Below are 7,922 nucleotides of genomic sequence, written 5' to 3'. Positions count from 1 at the left end.
AAGGAAGGCTTTCTTATCTCTCTTTGCTATTCTTTGGAACTCTGTATTCAGATGCTTATATCTTTCCTTTTCTCCTTTGCTTTTCACTTCTCTTCTTGTCACAGCTATTTGTAAGGCCTCCTCAGACAGCCATTTTGCTTTTTTGCATTTCTTTCCCATGGGGATGGTCTTAATCCCTGTCTCCTGTACAATGTCATGAACCTCTGTCCATAGTTCATCAGGCACTCTATCTATCAGATCTAGTCCCTTAAATCTATTTCTCACTTCCACTGTATAATCATAAGGGATTTGATTTAGGTCATACCTGAATGGTCTAGTGGTTTTCCCCACTTTCTTCAATTTAAGTCTGAATTTGGCCGTAAGGAGTTTATGATCTGAGCCACAGTCAGCTCCCAGTCTTGTTTTTGCTAACTGTATAGAGCTTCTTCATCTTTGTCTGCAAAGAATATAATCAATCTGATTTCTGTATTGATCATCTGCTGATGTCCATGTGTAGAGTCTTCTCTTGTGTTGTTGGAAGAGGGTGTTTGCTATGACCAGTGCGTTCTCTTGGCAAAACTCTATTAGTCTTTGCCCTGCTTCATTCCATACTCCAAGGCCAAATTTGCCTGTTACTCCAGGTGTTTCTTGACTTCCTACTTTTGCATTCCAGTCCCCTATAATGAAAAGGACATCTTTTTTGGGTGTTAGTTCTAAAAGGTCTTGTAGGTCTCATAGAACCGTTCAATTTCAGCTTTTTCAGCCTTACTGGTTGGGGCATAGGCTTGGATTACCATGATAGGCTGAGTGCTATTACCACTCAGCCATCTGGAATTCCATCACCTTTGTTCCTAGGCCCACTTGACTTCACATTCCAGGATGTCTGGTTCTTGGTGAGTGATCACACCATCGTGATTATCTGGGTCATGAAGATCTTTTTTGTTCAGTTCCTCTGTGTATTCTTGCCACATTGTACAGGAGATAGGGAGCAAGACCATCCCCAAGAAAAAGAAATGCAAAAAAGCTAAATGGCTGTCTGAGGAGGCCTTACAAATAGCTGTGAAAAGAAGAGAAGTTAAAGGCAAAGGAGAAAAGGAAAGATATACCCATTTGAATGCAGAGTTCCAAAGAATAGCAAGGAGAGATAAGAAAGCCTTCCTCAGCAATCAATGCTAAGAAACAGAGGAAAACAACAGAATGGGAAAGACTAGAGATATCTTCAAGAAAATTAGAGACACCAAGGGAACATTTCATGCAAAGATGGGCTCAATAAAGGACAGAAATTGTATGGACTTAACAGAAGCAGAAGATATTAAAAAGAGGTGGTAAGAATACACAGAACTGTACAAAGAGAGCATATTTTTGGCATGAAATAAATATTTATTTAAATATTGTTTCTATTGAATTTAAGTCAGACTACTCTCTGTGGGCAAATACTTCTATGTGCCTAGTTCTATGTGAATATATTTTACCTGTTACCAGTTTGCACTCTGATTTATCAATGTCCAGCAGTCAAACATAGTACATGTAGAATAAACATATAAATGCATGACTTACATCACTCCAAATGTGTAAGCTGTTTATTTCATTACTAAATTTTTTTTTTCATTATATATTTAGTTACTGGATTAGTTGGAGATGGAGTAGGAATAGGATTCATGAATCCAGAGATACCAACTTAAATGCATTAAAGGCTTATTTAAACATTTATCTTGCTAGCTCTTGATTGAAGGATTTTAAATTACTAGTGAAGAGCAGAACTAGACATTACCATGTGCACTATGACTAGCTAGAGTCAAGATACTATAAAATTCAGTCTTTATTTAACAGAGTTGACCCTTTACATGAAAGATTCCTGCTTTTGATTAAGAACTAATTCAAGGGTTATTCAGAGACTATTATGTAAGGCCCTGTGTGTGTCCTCCTGGGATACAGGTGCTTAAAGCAAAATCTTGAAAGAAATAATAGATATGGAATGCCCAAGAGATACCTTAGAATAACAGAGTTCTGTTAAGAAGGAATTAGAAAAATGTATAAATATCTTAACATATATACAGACTTTTAAAAAATACCCCTGTATGCACAATTTTTAATTTTTAAATAAGAGAAGGAAAAAGAGATACACTACAAAAACATTTTGAGCATACAGTATAGTCTATAAAGTAGTCATCGAGAAATGTATCAAGATTTTTCAAAGTTAGAAAACGTGCTTCTTTAGAAGTTTACAATTATTTTTAGTATGGTATCAAAGGATTTGTAGATTTGATCTTGATGCAAAAGAGAGATCTCTAACTTGTTAAGAAAGACACTGCATGCTAAGGGGAATTTACAAGACTTATTGAATAATAGAGTAGGACATAGTGAGTTGGTTTTCTGCATTAGAAGGACAAATTCTTGGTACAGTTCACTGTACCAAGTTGATCAAACTTGAGAAGGCTGACTCATGTTGATTAAAATCAAAAGTGACATATATAAGCTACAATGCCAATTTATTTTTTTACAATAGAAATATAGCTGTCATAGCACATTTCCTTCACACAAGCTACATGAGGAGACTATTATCAGAAGATGGCCAGCTGACAACAGGATCAGAACTGGAGTCTGGGTGGTGGCAGTATGGTGGAGGCATAGTTATATGATCTGAATATTTAATGCCCACAGGTTAAATTAGACAGATGTATCCATTTTCTCAATAGATTTTGCTTTCTCATTCCATAAGAAGAGTTACATTTTTAATTCAGGGCAATGTCTTTCTTGAATAATGTTAGATGGCTATTGCCAAAACTCTCCTTTTTCCCCTCCATATACATTTTTGACAAAATTCATTTGGTACAATTTTTTTTTTTTTAGCAAAGTTAATTTTTTAATCCATTTGCTGTCAGGTTTTTCTTAATTCTATGTTCATCCAATGTTATCTCTGGCCTTATATTTAATGAGTTGAATTTAGAGTTCATCTTTTCAAGTGACATTCTTTCTGTCATATTTCATGCTTCTGGGTAAAGCTTCCTTGCCCTTCCATGCACTAAAATGGCCAAAGAGCTGAAAGCTAGATTTACAGAGCCAACACACAATAGTTTCTTCACATTAAAATTATTCTGCACATTTATATTATTGTAAACTGTATTTTTACTACCATCATTCTGTAGAATAATGATTAGTGAGATAACATTAGATTATTGGAGGCTTACATAACATTTAAACTGTTACTACATATCTAACAAAAATACTCAGTGACATTGATAAGGTGCTTCTGTGTAGCAATTAAGGGATTGATTAAGAATAACTTTTTCTTTTTACATTCAATCAAAGATTAAACAAATTATCTTATACACAGTAGTCTGTACATCCTAATTCCCTACCCCTGTCTTGCTCCTCCCTTCCCTTTTCCCACCAGTAACCAGTCTTAACATTCATGCAGACTTAAAAAAAATCCTCTTGTATGCATAATATTCAATTTTTTTTAACAAGGGGAAAAGGATATACCACAGAAACATTTTTAGTCTGTAATACAGTCTATAATGACATGATCTAGAAATTTATCAAGATTTTTCAGTTAGAAAACATACCTCCTGGGATGTTTACAACTATTTTTATTTTATGTTTATTCTATCTGTGAGTCTGTTTCAAAAATCAGTATTTTTCACAAAGGCAAGCTTGGTTGACATATACCTAACTCTTTGGTTTGGGAGACCTGATATTGTCAAAGCAGAATGCAACCTAAAAGTCTTAATTACTCAATTTCCTTCACAGTGTCTCAAGTGAGATAAATTCAATTAAATGAAATTTGGGAGTTGCATTATAGGTAGTTGTTATCATTCTAGAATTTTGTATAAACTGCTATAGAAAAAATTAATTTATAGATAATAATTGCTGAGTTCAAAAAGAGATTTCTGCTTATCAGTGTATTTCATTTATGCCATCTACTGAATGGGGAGACCATTCAGAATTTATTAAAGGCATTTAAGGCTCTTTCCATAATTTTCACAATTAAGAAGTTCAGATGACCAGAAATAGTTTTACTAAGCTATTTAGCAATTAAAAGAAAAATCATGTTATAAAAAATAATTTTCTTATAAACTATTTACCTAATGAAATACAGAAAATGTTCTAAAATTGGTAGTTTATTAAAATTTTCTTCAAGTTTTGTATATTAGCAGTTTTTGCATATACTTAAAAACAATATTTTTTATAAATAACCAATATATTATTTTGGTTGATATATTCAATATACATTCACTGAGCACCGATGGCATAATACCACCATTCTAAGCCTGGGAATATTCTTGAGAGGGAAGTTAGACAATAAACAAGTAATTATAAAATATGTCAAGTAATGAAGGCAGTCTGAACCAAAAATAGAACAGGATAAGACAGTAAAGAATGAAAGATGGTTGGGGAGAAAGGGAAGGTACTATTTTAGATAGAATTGTGAGGGAAGCCCTGGCATTTAAGGTAGGCCATAAAAGAAGTCAGAAAGGTGGCAGCTACAATAGGAAAGAGTATGGAGATTCCTCAGAAAACTAAAAGTTGAATAACTGCGTGATCCAGCAATCCTACTCTTGGGAAATTACTGGACAAAACTATAATTCAAAAAGACACGTGCACCCTATGTTCATGGCAGCAACTATTCACAATAGTCCTAACATGGAGACAACCTAAAAGTCCATAAAGAGATGAATGGGAAAAGATGTGGTAAATATATACTGTGGAATACTACTCAGCCATAAAAAAGAATGAAATAAGGCAATTTGCAGCAACATGGATGTAACTGGAGATTATCATACTAAGTGATGTCAGAAAGAAACAAATACCATGTGATATCACACATATGTGGAATATAAAATATGGCACAAACAAATTATCAACAAAACAGAAATACTCACAGACATAGAGAATAGACTTGTGGTTGCCAAGGCAGGGGTGGGGATAGACAGACGGACTAGGAGTTTTGTATTGGTACATGTGAACTATTACATTTAGAATGGATAAATAGCAAGGTCCTAATGCATGTAGCACGAGGAACTATATTCAATATCCTGTGATAAACCACAATGGAAAGTAATATAAAAAAGGGATTCATATATGCATATAACTGAGTCATTTTGCTATACAACAGAGATTGGCACAACATTGCAAATTAACTATACTTAAATTTTTTAAAAAAATGAAAAAAAGAAGTTGGAGAGGTATACTTTATCTTTCTGGATAATGGGCAGCAGTTGGTCTGAGATTGAGGCTGACCAACTACACTTAAGCTTTTTACAAAATGATTTACCTTTAAGTCTAAACCTGACTACATTACTCCATTAAACTTTATTGGAGATTTCAGACTACAATGCAATCTAACACTAAATGAAGTTCTGAAGGAAAAAAAATGGACTTTTAGTTCTAAAATCTAAGGGAATACAGGGCCCAGCCTCATTGTCCTTGAACTTAAGAAACATTCAGGTAACATATCTAGTATGAGTTAGGCCAATTTTAAGTGATGTATTTGAAGAGTATATTGACTTAGATGTGGGGGGAGAGGCAGTGGTTATTTTATTAGAACAGAGGTAAGGATTATAAACGGAAAAGGCAATGGCACCCCACTCCAGTACTTTTGCCTGGAAAATCCCATGGATGGAGGAGCCTGGTGGGCTGCTGTCTATGGGGTTGCACAGAGTCGGACACAACTGAAGCGACTTAGCAGCAGCAGCAGCAGCAAGGATTATAAAACAGCCTCGAGCTTGGCTTAGAGTAAACACTTCACAGGGGTACATGCTATTGCTATTATTATTATATTGGTGCTTGCTACTATTATTATATTGGCCTTGAAAAATGGAGGTAAGTGGGAAAATATGTTAACTATGCATAGGATGAATAAATGATGGTGGACCAACTGCTAATCCTCAATCAAACATGGCTTATAAGTCTTAAAAATCTACCAAAAGAGATGTTTCCCTGATTTTCATCATCCTTATGGAATTTTTTAATGCTATAGCCACTGCCCTATTTTAATTCAATAGGTGCATGTAGCCCACTAGAAAATGCCAAAGAAGGGATTTTCCTGGCAGTCCAGTGGTTAAGATTCTTTGCTTCCAATGCAGGGAGCCCAAGATCAACCCCTGGTGGAGGTACTAAGATCCCATACGCCATGCAGATTGAGCAGAAAAAAAATAATATTTTTTTAAATTAAAAAAAATGATATAAAGCTGAATTTCTCTTAAAAAAAAAAAGCCAAAGCAACCCTCATTGCTTTATCCAAAGTTACAGAGATTTATCCAGTCAAACCTCTGTGGAAGAACTGTGGAGTAGAAGGGAATTAAGAAGGTATAGGCTGCTGTTGGAGAAGGCGATGGCACCCCACTCCAGTACTCTTGCCTGGAAAATCCCATGGACGGAGGAGCCTGGTAGGCTGCAGTCCATGGGGTCGCGAAGAGTCGGACATGACTGAGCGACTTCACTTTCACTTTTCACTTTCATGCATTGGAGAAGGAAATGGCAACCCACTCCAGTGTTCTTGCCTGGAGAATCCCAGGGATTGGGGAGCCTGGTGGGCTACCATCTACGGGGTTGCACAGAGTTGGACACGACTGAAGTGACTTAGCAGCAGCAACAGCAGCAGTAGCAGACTGTTGCTGCTTTTCAAATGTATCCCACTGGAATCTGACTTTTTGTAATAAAAATACCCAAATACCAAATTGTTCTTTCCAGCTATTTGTCTAAATTCATACTGTTCTCTTTGACAGGACTGCTGTTTCCCCACCCACTACTTTCTTTCCTATCCAAACAATTTCTCATGTTTCATGACTCAAGAATAGAATGAACTTTTCCAACAAGGCTTCACTTATCTCTACCCGTAACTTGCTTTGATGGGTGCTGCACCTTCACTTTCCAACAGCATGTTACATTTTGGCAAAATTGAACCTTGTGTATGAAGCTTAGTTCTTCCTAAGTGTTTGCCTGCTTCCATAGAGCAAGACAGTTTGTTTTTGTTTGAATGCTGTCTTGACTCAATTTTAAGGCCCTGGCTAGAGGTCCTTTTCCTTTCGTGACAGTTAATTAGGACCACAGCAGACCTTTCCCTTTCTGGCTCTTATACTTTGGGCCACCTCAGGAACAGGTACCAGAGACTAGAGACAACCCCCTTGAATGTGCAAAATTATTCAAACTGGCCAAGCTGCAGAGATTCCGCAAAACCTAGTTAATTCTACCTTGCTTGCCATCCTTAAACTAGACCCCACAGCTCCAGCTTGTTGCTATGGGTCCTCAGTGCAATCCCCTTTGTGAGTCCACAACTATAGCCTTCTCTGTTTGAGCTGCAAATACCAAAGAGTCCTGTCTTTTATCTATCCCAGTGTCACTGTATTATGTCCTTCCATCAAAATAATCTTAAAATTCTATAAAATATATAGCTAGCACACCACTGTCTGGTTTCTATCAAGATTACAGGAAAAATTCCTGGTTTCTAGGTACACTGGGTGGTTATATACCCCACCAGCTGGAGTCTCTCTGGAGAGTTTCACACTCATTCTCACATTCCATTAAGCATTCCTATAAACAGAACCCACCTGTGATCACTTGAAATTGAATCACATGAAAATGCTAATATTTAATATTCAGTTCAGTTCAGTTCAGTCTCTCAGTCATGTCCGACTCTTTCTGACCCCATGAATTGCAGCACGCCAGGCCTCCCTGTCCATCACCAACTCCCGGAGTTCACTCAGACTCACGTCCATCAAGTCAGTGATGCCATCCAGCCATCTCATCCTCTGTCCTCCCCTTCTCCTCCTGCCCCCAATCCCCCCCCAGCATCAGAGTCTTTTCCAATGAGTCAACTCTTTGCATGAGGTGGCCAAAGTACTGGAGTTTCAGCTTTAGCATCAGTTCTTCCAAAGAAATCCCAGGGCTGATCTCCTTCAGAATGGACTGGTTGGATCTCCTTGCAGTCCAAGGGACTCTCA

Source organism: Bison bison, unplaced genomic scaffold (genome assembly GCF_000754665.1).
Source record: "Bison bison bison isolate TAMUID 2011002044 unplaced genomic scaffold, Bison_UMD1.0 scf7180017864260, whole genome shotgun sequence".
Lineage (NCBI taxonomy): Eukaryota > Metazoa > Chordata > Mammalia > Artiodactyla > Bovidae > Bison > Bison bison.
The sequence above is the reverse complement of the archived record's forward strand: the minus strand, read 5'-3'. Positions refer to the sequence as shown.